The sequence below is a fragment of the Pristiophorus japonicus genome, chromosome 5 (genome assembly GCF_044704955.1).
Source record: "Pristiophorus japonicus isolate sPriJap1 chromosome 5, sPriJap1.hap1, whole genome shotgun sequence".
In the NCBI taxonomy this organism is placed as follows: domain Eukaryota; kingdom Metazoa; phylum Chordata; class Chondrichthyes; family Pristiophoridae; genus Pristiophorus; species Pristiophorus japonicus.
The window spans coordinates 240,093,017-240,111,192 of record NC_091981.1 but is presented as its reverse complement, the minus strand read 5'-3'; the positions used below and the strand labels follow the sequence as shown (position 1 = coordinate 240,111,192).

The following is an 18,176-nucleotide window of genomic DNA, read 5'->3' as shown; positions in this document are numbered from 1 at the left end:
TCCCGATGTTGGGGAAGTCCAGAACCAGGGGACACAGTCTTAGGATAAGAGGTAGGCCATTTAAGACTGAGATGAGGAGAAACTTCTTCACTCAGAGAGTTGTTAACCTGTGGAATTCTCTGCCGCAGAGAGTTGTTGATGCCAGTTCATTGGATATATTCAAGAGGGAGTTAAATATGGCCCTTACGGCTAAAGGGATCAAGGGGTATGGAGAGAAAGCAGGCAAGGGGTACTGAGGTGAATGATCAGGCATGATCTTATTGAATGGCGGTGCAGGCTCAAAGGGCCGAATGGCCTACTCCTGCACCTATTTGCTATGTTTCTCTCCATACCCCTTGATCCCTTTAGACGTAAGGGCTACATCTAATGAACTGGCCTCAACAACTTTCTGTGGTAGAGAATTCCACAGGTTCACAATTCTCTGAATGAAGAAGTTTCTCCTCATCTCGGTCCTAAATGGCTTACCCCTTATCCTTAGACTATGACCCCTGGTTCTGGACTTCCCCAACATCGGGAACGTTCTTCCTGCATCAATCCTGTCAGAATTTTATATGTTTCTATGAAATCCTCTCTCATTCTTCTCAATTCCAGTGAATATAAGCCGAGTCGATCCAGTCTTTCTTCATATGTCAGTCCTGCCAGCCCGGGAATCAGTCTGGTAAACCTTCGCTGCACTCCCTCAATAGCAAGAATGTCCTTCCTCAGATTGGGAGACCAAAACTATACATAATATTCAAGGTGTGGCCTCACCAAGACCCTGTACAATTGCAGTAAGACCTCCCTGCTCCTATACGCAAATCCTCTCGCTATGAAGGCCAACATGCCATTTGCCTTCTTCACCACCTGCTGTACCTGCATGCCAACTTTCAATGACTGATGTACCATGACATCCAGGTCTCATTGCACCTCCCCTTTCCCTAATCTGTCACTAGTCAGATAATATTCTGCCTTCCAGTTTTTGCCACCAAAATGGATAACCTCACATTTATCTACATTATACTGCATCTGCCATGCGTTTTCCCGACTCACCTAACCTGTCCAAGACACCCTGCAGCCTCTTAGCATCCTCCTCACAGCTTACACTGCCACCCAGCTTAGTGTCATCTGCAAACTTGGAGATATTATATTCAATTCCTTCGCCTAAATCATTAATGTATATTGTAAATATCTGGAGTCCCTGCATTGAACCTTGCGGTACCCCACTAGTCACTGCCTGCTATTCTGAAAAGGACCCGTTTAGTCCTACTCTTTGCTTCCTGTCTGCCAACCAGTTCTCTATCCATGTCAATACATTAGCCCCAATACCATGTGCTTTAATTTTGCACACTAATCTCTTGTGTGGGACCTTGTCAAAAGCCTTGTCAAAGTCCAAATACACCACATCCATTGATTCTCCCATGTCCACTCTACTAATTAAATCTTCAAAAATCTCTAGAAGGTTTGTCAAGCATGATTTCCCCTTCATAAATCCATGCTGACTTGGACCGATCCTGTCACTGCTTTCCAAATGCGCTGCTATTACTTCTTTAATAATTGATTCCAACATTTTCCCCACTACCGATGTCAGGCTAACCGGTCTATAATTCCGTTTTCTCTCTCCCTCCTTTTTTAAAAAGTGGTGTTACATTAGCTACTCTCCAGTCCATAGGAACTGATCCAGATTCTATAGAATGTTGGAAAATGACCATCAATGCATCCACTATTTCTAGGGCCACTTCCTTAAGTACTCTGGGATGCAGTCTATCAGGCTCTGGGGATTTATCGGCCTTCAATCCCATCAATTTCCCTAACACAATTTCCTGACTAATAAGGATTTCCTTCAGTTCCTCCTTCTCGCTAGACCCTCGGTCCCCTAGTATTTCTGGAAGGTTATTTGTGTCTTCCTTCGTGAAGACAAAACCAAAGTATTTGTTCAATTGGTCTGCCATTTCTTTGTTCCCCATTATACATTCACCTGATTCTGACTGCAAAGGCCCTACATTTGTCTTCACTAATCTTTTTCTCTTCACATATCTATAGAAGCTTTTGCAGTCAGTTTTATGTTCCCTGCAAGCTTACTCTCATACTCTATTTTCCCCCTCCTAATTAAACCCTTTGTCCTCCTCTGCTGAATTCTAAATTTCTCCAAGTCCTCAGGTTTGCTGCTTTTTCTGGCCAATTTATATGCCTCTTCCTTGGATTTAACACTATCCCTAATTTCCCTTGTTAGCTATGATTGAGCCACCTTCCTCGGTTTATTTTTAAGCCAGACAGGGATGTACAATTGTTGAAGTTCATCCATGTGATCTTTAAATGTCTGCCATTGTCTATCCACCGTCAACCCTTTAAGTATCATTTGCCAGACTATCCTAGCCAATTCACGTCTCATACCATCGAAGTAAGCCTGCAGTAATGGGCAAGACTAATGCCAAGGGCAAGAAGGGGTGAGTGGGGGGAGGTTAAATTAGCTGGGGGTGGGAGTTGGGGTGGGGGCGGCGGGAGAGGTCCCTATAGCTGAAGTTTGTTTGCTGCTGTGGTTGTTGTTGTTGTTCTTTTGCTGTTCTTCTTTTGTTGTTATTGTTGGTCGCTTGCTTTATTGTTATTTAAGTAATGTTAATTTAAAAGTTTAATGTAATACAAACATGTTTTATTAAAGTTAAGAAAGTTGCTTGTAAGTACAAGTGTACAAATGTTTAATAAATTTCAAATCAAACTTATGCAGTGTCTCATTCAATGTCCTTAAAAATGAAGTATAAACTCACAAAAAGCTCAATCTGTAAAATGCAGCCTTCCCTCCAAAGGCTTTCATTCACTGAACAGTAGCTCCGTTTTCCAAGATGGCGCCGTTATTGACGATTTTGATCTGACTCGACCAGGTAAGGCAAGCTTTTTTATGTGCGGTATTTAGCACTGTCTTTAAAAATGTCATTATTGGCCAAATTCACAAATGATACCTAGTGATATCACAAAAACGGTTTTGAAAAAAGGCAGTTGTTATTTTTTATCGACGGCGTTAAAGCACTGGCGAAATTAGCAAAATGTCGTTACATTTTTTTAATGATTAAAAAACACTTTTAACGTGAAAAAATTGCATTAAAACGTGCGTTAGGCTGGCAAATTTCGAGCCCTATATATGACTCTTTTCAATCACCACTGGTAACACACAGCTTTGTAATGTGTGAGGACTAAGAATATCATTATCGGCATTTATTATGGAGCAAAACCTTCCGAGCTGTAAATTTCTATGATTCTGAAATATTTTTCATTAAAAGAGTGATTTCTGTGTGTGTAATTACTTTGTTGTTATTAATTCATAGCTAAACAAAGAAACTGTGGAAGGACGTTATGTGAACGTTAACTTATCTTATAATCCCATTTTCTTCCACTAAAATTGACAAATTAAAAATGATCACATTTTTAAGGGCATCCCCATGAGCCTTGTATGGAGTCCATGGAATACAAATTCTCTGCCCTTTTTAACAGTGTACTGCTTGATACATCTGTATCAAATTCCTGTGTGTAATCTTTTAATGAGGTTACTAACTTGTTTATTTTCACTGGGTTAACAATGTTATTAAAACAGCACACAAAGGAATTGGATGTGAAAGCACTGAAGATACTGCTCCGAGGAATCTTAAGCCATGTGTGTCCAGTCTATCTTCGGGACTGATCACAAACTATCTGCTTAAAATCAGCCTCCAATAAACATTTTTTTTAAAGTGAACACCAGTTTACGTTAATGCAGCAGCAAAATATAAACAGATTCTAAAATACTAATGTTGCCTGACCTGTTTATTTCCAACACTTTCTGTTTTAATTTCAGATTTGCAGCATCCACAGTATTTTGCTTTTGAATCTAAAATACTGCCCCCGTTGATATGCTATTGGGAGGGGGTTTTCTTTTTAAAGAAATAGACTACGTGCAGCTCCAGGCAGTTAAGGCTGCCCAATTTTATTTTAAAAGTAATGCTGCTCACAAAATGCTGTTAAAGCAGAGTCAATGGGCTCAATTTTGCCCAACTCCTTTTTTTGGCGCACTTACCTTACATAGCGCGCTGGAAACGGCGCCGGAAAAAAGTCGCCCCATCCTGGCCGCTTTTCCGAGTCCCCGGAGTCCCAGCGTAGAGTGCATTGTGCAGTGGGGGGGCGGAGCAACAGCCCAGCGCAGAAAGCAGTGCCGGCAGCTGCGCGCATGCGCAGTGAAGTCTGCGCGCATGCTCCTGCCCTCCCAGTGCGTCCTGCGGGCTGTGAGCAGGACCCGATGCTCGCAGCCCCTATCCCCGGCCGAGTGGCCTCCTGCACCGGCCGGCCCGCTGAGTTCCAGGGCCGAGGTAGGACTTCAGTTTTATTTATTGATGGTTGTGCTTGAGAGTTTTGATTGGGTGGGGGGGGAGGAGAGTTTTTTTTGGTGGGGGGGAGGAGAGAAAGAGTGTTTTGGGCAGGGTGGGGGGGAGAAAGAGTGTTTTGATGGGGGTGGGCGGGGCGGGGGGGGAACTTAAAAAAAAACTTGATTTTGGCATAAAGGTAGGAATTCTATTTTTTATTTGTTATTGATTGATTGCTTATTACTTTTTATGGTTTGTTTAGTGCTTTGTAAGCCTTGGTGCTTTAAATGTACTAACCTGCGCCGATTTCTTAACTGCCCACAATGTTTTTCAGAGCTGGCCACATACGCTGACCTAAGTCGATTTGGAGAATGTTTTAGCCGGCCAAAGTGGCATAAATGGCCAAAACTGGTGTAAGTGTCTGGGAACGCCCCCTTTTGAAAAAAAAACTGAACTAAAAAAAATCGTACCTGACTGACTTACTCTGGAGTGAATGTTTTGGGGGAAATGGCATTTTTTAACTTAAACCAGAAAAAACAACTTACTCCAAAAAAATTGATGCAAGTCATGGCCAAAATTGGGACCAATAAGAGTAAAAATAAATTAATTTCTTGAAAAAGAGGAATGCTAAAGGTTATAGGGGATGAGTGGGAGATTAGAATGTGATTGGATGGGTCAGGTAGGGAAAAACAGCGGCACAGACTCGATTCAGTGCTGTAACGTTCTATGATTCTGGTGTCTAAATGCTGAAACACATCTTTAATTTGTGAGGTGAAGTTCCACGGGGGTTCTCCCACTTCACCTGCCGGCTGGGATGGGCGATCCGCTTGTCAGATTACCGCCCGTGGAGTGAAAAATAAAATGTACCCCACCTGCTCAAACACCTGAAAATTCGCTACTGTTGAAAGGACATTCAATAGTAACTTTCAAAAGGGAAATGGATGAATACTTGAAGGGAGAAACATTAACAGAGTTACGGGGAAATACCAGGGGAGTGGGACTAATTGGATAGCTCTTTCAAAGAGCCAGCACAAGCACAATGGGCCAAATGGCCTCCCTTGCATGCCAGACACGAGACTCCCAAAGCAAGTGTTCTATGCGGAGCTCCTTCACGGCAAACGAGCCAAAGGTGGGCAGCGGAAACGTTACAAGGACACCCTCAAAGCCTCCCTGGTAAAGTGCGACATCCCCAATGACATCTGGGAGTCCCTGGTCAAAGACCACCAGAAGTGGAGAAAGTGCATCCAGGAGGGCATTGAGCACTTCGAGTCTCAACGCCGAGAGCGTGCAGAAATCAAGCGCAGGCAGCGGAAAGAGCGTGCGGCAAACCTGTCCTACCCTCCCCTTCCCCCAACGACTATCTGTCCCACTTGTGACAGAGTCTGTGGCTCTCGTATTGGACAGTTCTGCCACCAAAGAACTCACTTCAGGAGTAGGAGCAAGTCTTCCTCGATTCCGAGGGACTGCCTATGATGATGATGATGAAGATGATGGCCTCCTCCAGTGCTGTATGATTCTATTAGCCACATTTAGCCATTTCCTTTAGCTATCCAACTCTATTAAATTTGTCAAACAAGACTTGCTTTTAACAAATCTGTACTGGCTATACTTGGTTGACCCATGCATTTATAAATCCTCCCTAATTTTATCTTGTATTATGGATTCTACAGGTTTGCCCATATATCGAGGATTTGGATAAGGTTGCCTCCAAATGGAGGAATTTAACTCCCAGATGGGATGCTCCAGGGAGTCACCATTGGAGACCCAGCCGATAATAAGGACCGGCCCTCACTTACATCCCGCCAGCCCACTGCCCACACACAATGGGTGTAAAGAGATAGTTGGCCGGCTGCTGGCAGGTGATGTTGGGCAGTCGGAGTCTGGGTAAGTTGCAGGCGGGGATCTCGACAGGGTCTCGTGGGTAGAATCGGTGGCAGCAGAGGCTCAGACTTTCCTTGTGGGGTCAAGAGGTATACTCCTGCTCCTCAAAGATAAATTTAAAAGTTACCTTTTAGGGCCTCTGCTTCTTCCCCGACAGGTTGTACTAACCGGGAGGGAGGGTGGGGGTGGGGGCAGTGTTAAACCGAGGCCCCGTCTGCTCTCTCAGGTGGACGTAAAAGATCCTATGATACTATTTTGAAGGAGAGCAGGGGAACTTTCCCGGTGTCCTAGCCAATATTTATTCCTCAATCAGCATCACTAAAACAGATTATCTGGTCATTAACACATTGTTGTTTGTGGGAGCTTGCTGGGCGCAATTTGGCTGCCGCATTTCCTACCTTACAACAGTGACTACACTTCAAAAATTACTTCATTGCCTGTAAAGTGCTTTGGGTCATCCGGTGGCCGTGAAAGGCTCTATGTAAATGCAAGCCTTCTTTAAATGCAAGCCTTCTTTTTTCAATCAGACTTTTTTTTTCTGTCATTCTGCATTTCTTTAAGGTTGGTTTGAGGAGCACTCATAAACAGTTTGCAGTGTCGAGGCATAGTTTAAGAGTTGCTCTGTGCACTCTGGAATTCCCAACTTAAAATAAACTAATGTAAGAATCTCCAGGCAAAATAACAATTAATTTGGTGCTAGCCTAGTAGTTTAATGAGATGCTGATTTGTTGGCCATCATTAATAGCAACAAACGTCAATCCCTTTGGTCTGTGAACTTAATTTTAAAGCGTATCTAAAACATCTATTCACCTGCAAGTCTGAAAGGAAGCAATTTTGTAACCTTTGAGCCCAGTGTGAACTTAATGCACAGCCTTTATTAGTGGTGCTCCACATAGATTGGTGAATGTCTCTGTTAACTGATTGATCATTTCAGAGAGTGATACTAATCAATACATTGGCAGTAAGATATAGTAAGGATTCCAGTATGGCCTTCAACTTTTAATCCCAGCTATCAATGAAACATAATAATAGATCCTGTGAGGATTCAAAGTTCTAATCTGCTTTTTATTGCCTGACTATAGCTGTTGCGAATGCTCAGCTCATTGCTAAGACTAAGATCTCCACACGACCTCCATAGCAAGCTGATAACATTTCTATGTTGATTTCTGCTGCAATGCTGGTATTATCTCAGCATGGGATCTAATCAAACAAGGAACAATAACATTAGACTATGAAGGATAACAACCCACAAGATGTTACAATATCCCTGCAACATTTCTTGTACTCTCTTTAAAGTCATGACTCAGTGGGATGAAATCGAGCCTCGTTGCAACCATTTCCACCACAGTAAAGGTCTAATTTGGAGGGTTCCCCACCCGAAACAGTATCCGAAACATGACCAACGCCATCTTGGTTTGCATGTTCTAGAGATGGCTCTGCATCAGCTTAAAACAGGTGTTAGGCTCATTGAATATGCTAATAAGAGGCCTAATGGCAGTTTTTGGACCGCTTCAGGATATCGGTTTTCCTGATCAGAGCAGGCATCGTTGCTGCTCTGCCCAGAATGACAAGGCCTACAGCCGGCCTAACCAGCAGTTCTTAAAGGGACTACTGGAGGCCGCCACCAAAATGGTAAGTTTAACAAAAATGTGGAGCCAGAAGAAGCAGGAGTGTCTTTCTCGATCGCTTCCCCTCCCAGAATCTACCTAAAGGTCATTCATCCGAGCATCACTGGCAAACTGCTTCTGGAGGAATGTTAGGCAACTGTGTCTTGCTGGTCTTATTAAACTGAGGCCAATGTCGATTGGACCTCGGGCCTGCCAGTGCTGGTGCAGAACGCCACAAACCAATTTCTGCCCCAGTATCCTAAAATGTGCTACCAAAACTCCACGGCCTGGAGGTAAGTGCAGAATGGGTGGGGGTGTGGGGGAGAGGGAAACCCTCACCTGGAGCTCAGCGTGAAGCCTGGACCTCATTTAAATATTACAGAATTGACTCCCGCCCAAAACTGTCTGGGCCGATGTCAGCAGCAGGAAATTGGCTCAGGTGGGTAAGCACACTGGGAACTCAAAGAAACTGTCCTCGGCATAAACTCAGCCCTGGGCAAAGGGTTTGGCAGCCGAAACCAGCATGCAGAAGGAGAGGCAAGGGAAGGCCCAAGGACTCCGTGTGGGGCCTGGTGGAAGGCGGGGGGGGGGGGAGGGGGGCAGTCACTCCTGCTCCTCCTGGGCTACAAGTAGTTCTCACAAAAGTTATTTTACTAAACATATCTTGGCCTCTCCTGGCCAGTTGGCATCTCTGGCCATGGTGCAGCTGTCGGCCTTCAACTGACTCCACATTAAAATAGCTTTGCAACATCAATGATGTCATCAGGACGTGACTTGTGAATTTAAAGTAGGCCACCGCCTGCCTGTAGCAGGAGCCTCAGCCATCTTGAAATTCAGCGAAGATGAAATGGCGCTGGCAGGGATGGAGCAACCTCAGGCCGGCAAGTCCACTTGGCCTAATTTTAACCCCTGACACTCATCATTCTCGCTGGCTCAGGGGGTTATGTTAATAATTAAAGCCCATGTTAATCCTCTAGGATTCTCAACTGCACGGAAGAGGCCTATTTGCCAGAAAGATGACACACCTGCTAATATAACATTAAACTAAAATTATTGCGAAAAGAGATCTTTTACGCAGAGATTCTTTTAGATGTGTAACTGAGATGTACACCAGGGGGTTGAAATTCAGTTACACCCCTTTTGGGGGTGGTAACCAAGGTAAGGCGGGACATCCTGTGCCCAGCCTGGTTGTCCTGCCCCGGCCGCGAAATTCGGGTTAACACCCCTCACAGGAAGTGGAGTGCTATGTCACACGCTCCGCTTCCCTTTGAGGCTGTTTTGGGGGTGCTACGCGGTCTCTCCGCGTAGTGCTGATGCGTTTCAATGCCACTCCCCTTCTGGCCTCACGGGGCGCAAGTCAGTTTCCACCGCAGGGCAGAAAGGACCCGCTGCGGGACGATAAGGGATTGCTGTGAACTGCGATGATGTCATCGCTGCAGGCGCAATGGTCTAGGGTGCTAACGGCAGGGGCGGGGGTGCTACTGTTTCCGTTCTTCCACTAAGTCCCACATAAATTCATGGGAGCCAGTAGCCCACCCACTCCACCCCGCTCCCCCCCCCTACCCCACCCCGGGTGAAAAAAGTTTTGCGCCCCACTGGGTGGGGGGGCGGGGGTCTATTGGGAGGCGTAAAACAGGGGAATTTTGGCCCCTAGGCCTGTTGGGTTTTAGTCATAGGTATAGATGTGACGGATGCCAAGCAGAGCACAGTAATGTCATCGATAAAAGTACAGCTGGATCAAGCTCCAGAAACTGGGGTTCCAGACATGAAATGAGCAGGAAATCACGTGAGTGGAAGAACCTCCATAAAATATGCAGCTGAAGAAGACAAAAGAGGGCAACGGCTCAGACTAGAGAGAGAAAAGGGCTTGAAAAGAGAGTTTCTGAAGAAGGACTAAAATGACAGAGGTTACAGTAGAGCGGAGGCCATTCAATCCATCAAATATGTGCTGGCTCTTTGCCAGAGAAATGCAAAACAAATCCCACTGCCCTGCTCTCCCCATAGCTCTATTTCTTCAAATATTCATCTAATTTTCCCTTAAAAGATCACTGGTCTCCGTTTCAACCATTCATGTGTCAAATTGACTCAGTTGGTAGCACCTTGCCTCCGAGTCAGAAGGTTGTGGGTTCAAGTCCCACTCTAGAGACATAACAGAGCACAAAATTCTAAGCTGACACTCCAGGGGAGTGCTGCACTCTTGGAGGTCTCGGATGAGAGCTTAAACCTCGGAAACTCTTTGATATGGAAGGGTGGTGGATGCAGAAACCCTCACAACATTTAAAAGATGCTTGGATGGGCACTTAAAGTGTGCAGGGTTATGCCCCTAGAGCTGGTAATTGGGACTAGATTGGATAACCTTTTGTTGGCTGGTGCAGTATGGTAAATACTGCAGGGAATCGAATACGGCCAGGGTGATCTCCTGGACTAGTTTTGATCACTTAGATGGGTTAGAGAGGAATTTTCCTAGTTTTTTTTCCCCCAATTGGCCTAGGTTTTTATCTGGTTTTTGCCTCTCCCAGGAGATCACATTGCTCGGGTTGGGGTGGAATGTCGAATGTTTTTGTGTAAGGGGTATCGCAGTTGTGTGAGGCGGACTGGTTGGGCTGGGTGCTTTTATCTTTCCGCCATTGTTCATTGTTCATAGGTTTGTAACCTTCAGGGCTGCTGACCGAGGGCCGTGCGGCTCTTTGTCGGCTGATGCAGACACGATGGGCTGAAATGGACTCCTTCCGTGCTGTAAATTTCTATGTTTCTATCTCTACGCTCCTCAAATTCTGGCCTCGTGCACATCTCCGATTTTCACCGCTCCAACGTCCTCCGCTTTCAGCTGCCTCGGCCCTTAGCTCTGGAATTCCCGCTTTGCACCTCTTCGCCTTACTAAACCTCTCTCCTCCTTTAAGATGCTATTTAAAACCTACCTCTTTGACCAATCTTTTGACCAACTGTCCTAATGGGCTCAAGTTTCGGATCCCTCTAGAACGGCGCACATCGGAGAGGCCCGCCTAATTTGTAGAACTGAAAAAGCACCAAATACTTACCTCGTGATTCTTCGATATCTGTAGGGCTATTTCCACCTCAGCACGGCGCAGCAGGAGCTGCTGGGGGCGGAGCTATAGCCCTGCACCAAAAACAGTGCCAGCAGCTGCGCGCGTGCGCAGTAGCTCCTGGCCCTCCCAGCGTGTCCTGTCTCCAGGCGACGACACTATCCCTGACCGAAGGGACTTCGCCCCTATCCCAGGCCGAGTGGCCCGACAGTACTTACCTCTTCCACGGCGGCCCGCCCGGCATCTCCTGGAGGCAGGCCCCGCCCGAACTCCTCGTCGGCAGCGGGGCCCACCCGGCCGGCATCTCCTGGGGGGGGGGGGCCACCCCAGCAAGCTGTTCAAGTGCTCCTGGTGCTGCAGTAGGTGACAAGAAACTTAATTTTTTATTTATAGATTGATTTTTTATTATTTTTTAATTTTTAAATTTTTTTTGTTTGATTTTTTACTATTTTTTTCATTTTTAATTTTTAAATTTTTTTTTGATTGATTTATTGGTTGATTTATTGATTTATTTATCATTTATTATTGATGATGGCTCTTTATTTGTAAAAGTGAAGTGTTTAATGCTTGTAAACTTCCCTTCCCCCACACCCCCATCTGTCGTTCCCTGCACCTGATTTTCTAAGTGTAGGCAAGGTTTTCTGAGTGTACAAAAATCTACACTTACTCCATTCTAAGCTAATTTGGAGTAAGGTTTCGCTGCCTAAACTTACAAAACAGATGTAAGTGGCTGGTAACCCCCCCTTTTGAAAAAAAAAACTGTTTTAAAATGAAACTATTTTAACTCACCAGAATTGGAGCAAATTAAATTCCGAGAATTGCAATTTCTAAGCTACTCCATTCTAAACTAGTTGCTCTAAAAAAATAGGAGCAACTCGAGCCGAAACTTGAGCCCAATATCTCCTTACGTGGCTCGCTGTCAAATTTGTTTGATAATGCTCCTGTGAAGTGCCTTGGGGCGTTTTACTACTTTAAAGGAGCTATATAAATGCAAGTTGTTGTTGTTAAATTGCATGTTACTTGCCTTCTCATTCTGCTCACCTGTTGGCCGGGAAGGTACATCTGCAGTGCAGTGGCAGTGGGGAGTGAGGGGCTGAGTGGGGAGTGGAACCTGGATTTAGCGAGGTTTAGTCCTTCTCGGCCACGTCAGGAATTTTGTACTTTTGGGAATGGGTTGTAATTTGCCCACTCAAAAATTGAAAGCCCAGTTTCACAATACAATCGGAGGTGGTGTTGGAACAAACACAACAAGGAAGTATGAGAGACTTTAAAATCGCTGAGGCATTACTTTCCTCATTTACACTGGATTTTAATACATCAGCCCATTTACGGGCAGGATCACTGCTGAAATTGTCTACATTTCCAACTGGACTGAAAAGGGGAGGAACCCTCTTAGGTGCACATTTCACCCAAATTGTCAACCCTGTCCCATGGATATAGTGTCATAAAAACGTCTCTCTTGGCCCCTAGAATTTCAACAAGTACCGAAGATGTAACCGTTTGACCTCGTGTCCCTCATGGTTGAGTAAAGGTGCTATATAACCATTGTTGCTGTGAGGCTGCAGAGGGACTGGGACAGACATTAAGTTCCCAGACTACCCATGAGCATCGCCACAGGAGATCTACTTGTTACTTAAAGCCTGTCAGAACTGATTTCAGCTGCTCAGTACAGCCAAAGAAGTCAACATTCATTTTGGGAAATTAAGTATGTAGTAATCTGGTTGATTCTTAACTGCCCTCTGAAATGGCCAAGCAAGCCACTCCCAGTACAGGGCGTATGTAAGATCACACATGGAGTACTGCGTAAAGGGAGGGTATCAAATTGAAAACAAGTGCATATAATGTGGCCAAGACGAGTAGGAGGCCAGACGATTGGGAAATTTTTAAAAGCCAGCAGAGAACGACTAAAAAAATGATTAAGAAAGGGAAGATAGATGATGAAAGTAAACGAGCACAAAATACAAAAACAGATAGTAAAGTTTCTACAGGTACATAAAACGGAAAAGAGTGGCTAAAGTAAATGTTGGTCCCCTGGTGGATGAGACTGGGGAATTAATAATGGAGAACAGGGAAATGGCAGAGACGCTGAACAAATATTTTGTATCGGTCTTCATGGTAGAAGACACTAAAAACATCCCAATAGTGGATAATCAAGGGGCTAAAGGGAGGGAGGAACTTAATACAATCACTACCACTAATGAAGTAGTACTAGCTAAAATAATGGGACTAAAGACGGACAAGTCCCCTGGACCTGATGCCTTACATCCTAGGGTCTTAAGAGAAGTGGCTGCAGAGATAGTGGATGCATTGGTTGTAATCTACCAAAATTCGTTGGATTCTAGGGCAGTCCCAGCAGATTGGAAAACCACAAATGTAATGCCACTATTTAAAAAAGGAGGCAGACAAAAAGCAAGAAACTATAGACCAATTAGCCCAACATCTGTCGTTGGGAAAATGTTGGAGTCCATTATTAAAGAATCAGTAGCGCGACATTTGGAAAAGCATGATTCAATCAAGCAGAGTCAGCATGGTTTTATGAAAGGGAAATCATGCTTGACAAATTTTCTGGAGTTCTTTGAGGATGTAACAAGCAGGGTGAATAAGGGGGAGCCAGTGGATGTGGTGTATTTGGATTTCCAGAAGGCATTCAATAAGTTGCCACATAAAAGGTTACTGCACAAGATAAAAGTTCACGGGGTTGGGTGTAATATATTAGCATGGACAGAGGATTGGCTAACTAATAGAAAACAGAGTCGGGATAACTGGGTCATTTTCTGGTTGGCAAACAGTGACTAGTGAGGTGCCGCAGGGATTGGTGCTGGGTCCTCAACTATTTACAATCTATATTAATGACTTGGATGAAGGGACTGAGTGTCATGTAGACCATGTTTGCTGATGATACAAAGATGGGTGGGAAAGCAAATTGTGAGGAGGACACAACAAATCTGCAAAGAGATATAGACAGGCTAAGTGAGTGGGCAAAAATTTGGCAGATGGAGTATAATGTGGGAAAATGTGAGGTTATCCACTTTGGCAGAAAAAATAGAAAAGCAAATCATAATTTAAATGGAGAAAAATTGCAAAAGTGCTGCAGTACAGAGGGACCTGGGGGTCCTTGTGCATGAAACACAAAAAGTGAGTACACAGGTAAAGCAAGTAATCAGGAAGGCAAATGGAATGTTGGCCTTTATTACAAGGGGGATGGAGTATAAAAGCAGAGAAGTCCTGCTACAACTGTACAGGGTATTAGTGAGGCCACACCTGGAGTACTGTGTACAGTTTTGGTCTCCGTATTTAAGAAAAGATATACTTGCATTAGAAGCAGTTCAGAGAAGGTTCACTAGGTTGATTCCGGAGATGAGGGGGTTGACCTATGAAGATAAGTTGAGTAGGTTGGGCCTGTACTCATTGGAGTTCAGAAGAATGAGAGGCAGACGAGAGGCGGTGGCAGTCGGAGAGGCGTGAGTTCGGGGCATTGGTGAGGCCTATAAAGGCACAGCGGCAGAGGGGAGCCGGCGGCAGTCGGAGAGGCGGGAGTTCGGGGACGTCGGAGCGGCCTATAAAGGCCATCCGGTGCAGCGGGGAGAGAAGGCAAAAAAGAAGAAAGAAATCAAAAGGTGTCCTCACAGCCAATGGGGTAAGTGATTGGCTGGTGATTGGTAAGCAGCTTTTTTTTCCTTTATCAGTTAGTAACCTTCAGCATCGTTGTTGCCAAATTAAGTGTATCTAAGGGTTAAGTCATGGCAGGACAGCTCGGACACGTGTTATGCTCCTCTTGTACTATGTGGGAAGTCAGGGACGCTTCCGGTGTCCCTGACGACTACATGTGCGGAAAGTGCATCCGCCTCCAGCTCCTGACGGACCGCATTGCGGCACTGGAGTTGCGGGTGGATGCACTCTGGAGCATCCACGATGCTGAGAATGACGTGAATAGCACGTTTAGCGAGTTGGTCTTACCGCAGGTAAAGGGTACACATCCAGATAGTAAATGGGTGACCAACAGGAAGAGCAGTGCAAGGAAGGTAGTGCAGGGGTCCCCTGCGGTCAACCACTGCAAAACAAATACATCGCTTTGAGTACTGTTGAGGGGGTTGACTCATCAAGGGGGGAGCAGCAGCAGCTGCCAAGTTCATGGCACCATGGGTGGCTTTGCTGCACAGGAGGGCAGGAAAAAGAGTGGGAGAGCTATAGTGATAGGGGATTCAATTGTAAGGGGAATAGATAGGCGTTTCTGCGGCCGCAACCGAGACTCCAGGATGGTATGTTGCCTCCCTGGTGCAAGGGTCAAGGATGTCTCGGAGCAGGACATTCTGAAAAGGGAGGGTGAACAGCCAGTTGTTGTGGTGCATATAGGTACCAACGATATAGGTAATAAACGGGATGAGGTCCTACAAGATTAATTTAGGGAGCTAGAAACTAAATTAGAAAGTAGGACCTCAAAAGTAGTAATCTCAAGATTGCTACCAGTGTCATGTGCTAGTCAGAGTAGGAATCGCAGGATAGCTCAGATGAATACGTGGCTTGAGGAGTGGTGCAAAAGGGAGGGATTTAAATTCCTGGGACACTGGAACCGGTTCTGGGGGAGGTGGGACCTGTACAAACCGGACGGTCTGCACCTGGGCAGGACCAGAACCAATGTCTTAGGGGGAGTGTTTGCTCGTGCTGTTGGGGAGGAGTTAAACTAACATGGCAGGGGGATGGGAACCTATGCAGCGAGACAGAGGGAAATAAAATGGAGGCAGAAGCAAAAAATAGAAAGGAGAATAGTAAAAGCGGAGGGCAGAGAAACTCAAGGCAAAAAACAAAAAGGGCTACATTGCAGCAAAATTCTAAAGGGGCAAAGTGTGTTAAAAAGACAAGCCTGAAGGCTCTGTGCCTCAATTCGAGGAGTATTCGAAATAAGGTGGACGAATTAACTGCGCAGACAGCAGTTACGGATATGATGTAATTGGCATCAGGGAGACATGGCTCCAGGGTGAACAAGGCTGGGAACTCAACATCCAGGGGCATTCAACATTTAGGAAGGATAGGCAGAGAGGAAAAGGAGGTGGGGTGGCGTTGCTGGTTAAAGAGGAAATTAATGCACGAGTAAGGAGGGACATTAGCCTGGATGAAGTGGAATCGGTATGGGTGGAGCTGCGGAATACCAAAGGGCAAAAAACGCTAGTGGGGCTTGTGTACAGACCACCAAACAGTATTATTGAGGTTGGGGACAGCATTAAACAAGAAATAAGGGATGTGTGCAATAAAGGTACAGCAGTTATCATGGGCAACTGTAATCTATATACTGATTGGGCTAACCAAACTGGTAGCAATGCGGTGGAGGAGGATTTCCTGGAGTGTATTAGGGATGGTTTTCGAGACCAATATGTCGAGGAACCAACTAGAGAACTGGCCATCCTAGACTGGGTGATGTGTAATGAGAAGGGACTAATTAGCAATCTTGTTGTGCGAGGCCCCTTGGGGAAGAGTGACCATAATATGGTAGAATTCGTTATTAAGATGGGGAGTGACACAGTTAATTCAGAAACTAGGGTCCTGAACTTAACATAAGAACATAAAAATTTGGAACAGGAGTAGGCCATCTAGCCCCTCGAGCCTGCTCCGCCATTCAACAAGATCATGGCTGATCTGGCCGTGGACTCAGCTCCACTTACCCGCCCGCTCCCCGTAACCCTTAATTCCGTCATTGGTTAAAAATCTATCTATCTGTGATTTGAATACATTCAATGAGCTAACCTCAACTGTTTTCTTGGGCAGAGAATTCCACAGATTCACAACCCTCAGAGAAGAAATTCCTTCTCAACTCAGTTTTAAATTGGCTCCCCCATATTTTGAGGCTGTGCCCCCTAGTTCTAGTCTCCCGACCAGTGGAAACAACCTCTCTGCCTCTATCTTGTCTATCCCTTTCATTATCTTAAATGTTTCGATAAGATCACCCCTCATCCTTCTGAACTCCAACGAGTAAAGACCCAGTCTACTCAATCTATCATCATAAGGTAACCCCCTCATCTCCGGTATCAGCCTAGTGAATCGTCTCTGTACCCCCTCCAAAGCTAGTATATCCTTCCTTAAGTAAGGTGACCAAAACTGCACACAGTACTCCAGGTGCGGCCTCACCAATACCCTGTACAGTTGCAGCAGGACCTCCCTGCTTTTGTACTCCATCCCTCTCGCAATGAAGGCCAACATTCCATTCGCCTTCCTGATTACCTGCTGCACCTGCAAACTAACCTTTTGGGATTCATGCACAAGAACCCCCAGGTCCCTCTGCACCGCAGCATGTTGTAATTTCTCCCCGATCAAATAATATTCCCTTTTACTGTTTTTTTTCCCCAAGGTGGATGACCTCACATTTTCCGACATTGTATTCCATCTGCCAAACCTTAGTCCATTCGCTTAACCTATCTAAATTTCTTTGCAGCCTCTCTGTGTCCTCTCCACAACCCGCTTTCCCACTAATCTTTGTGTCATCTGCAAATGTTGTTACACTGCACTCTGTCCCCTCTTCCAGGTCATCTATGTATATTGTAAACAGTTGTGGTCCCAGCAGCGATCCCTGTGGCACACCACTAACCACCAATTTCCAACCCGAAAAGGACCCATTTATCCTGACTCTCTGCTTTGTGTAAGCCAGCCAATTCTCTATCCATGCTAATACATTTCCTCTGACTCCGCGTACCTTTATCTTCTGCAGTAACTTTTTGTGTGACACCTTATCGAATGCCTTTTGGAAATCTAAATACACCACATCCATTGGTACACATCTATCCACCATGCTCGTTATATCCTCAAAGAATTCCAGTAAATTAGTTAAACATGATTTCCTCTTCATGAATCCATGTTGCGTCTGCTTGATTGCACTATTCCTATCCAGATGTCCCGCTATTTCTTCCTTAATGATAGCTTCAAGCGTTTTCCCCACTACAGATGTTAAACTAACCGGCCTATAGTTACCTGCCTTTTGTCTGTCCCCTTTTTTAAACAGAGGCGTTACATTAGCTGCTTTCCAATCCCCAGATTCCAGAGAATTTTGGTAGATTATAACGAATGCATCTGCTATAACTTCCGCCATCTCTTTTAATACCCTGGGATGCATTTCATCAGGACCAGGGGACTTGTCTACTTTGAGTCCCATTAGTCTGTCCAGCACTACCCGCCTAGTGATAGTGATTATCTCAAGGTCCTCCCTTCCAACATTCCCGTGACCAGCAATTTTTGGCATGGTTTTTGTGTCTTCCACTGTGAAGACCGAAGCAAATTAATTGTTTCAGGTCTCAGCCATTTCCACATTTCCCATTATTAAATCCGCCTTCTCATCTTCTAAGGAACCAACATTT

The 18,176-nt window shown here is 45.2% G+C and overlaps 1 protein-coding gene across 1 annotated transcript in view; it reads right to left on the bottom strand.

Moving 5' to 3' along the window:
* gpr158a (G protein-coupled receptor 158a) overlaps window positions 1–18,176 on the bottom strand; it is a 777,085-nt gene that overhangs the window by 193,966 nt on the left and 564,943 nt on the right. The gene's annotated exons all lie outside the window — the stretch shown is intronic.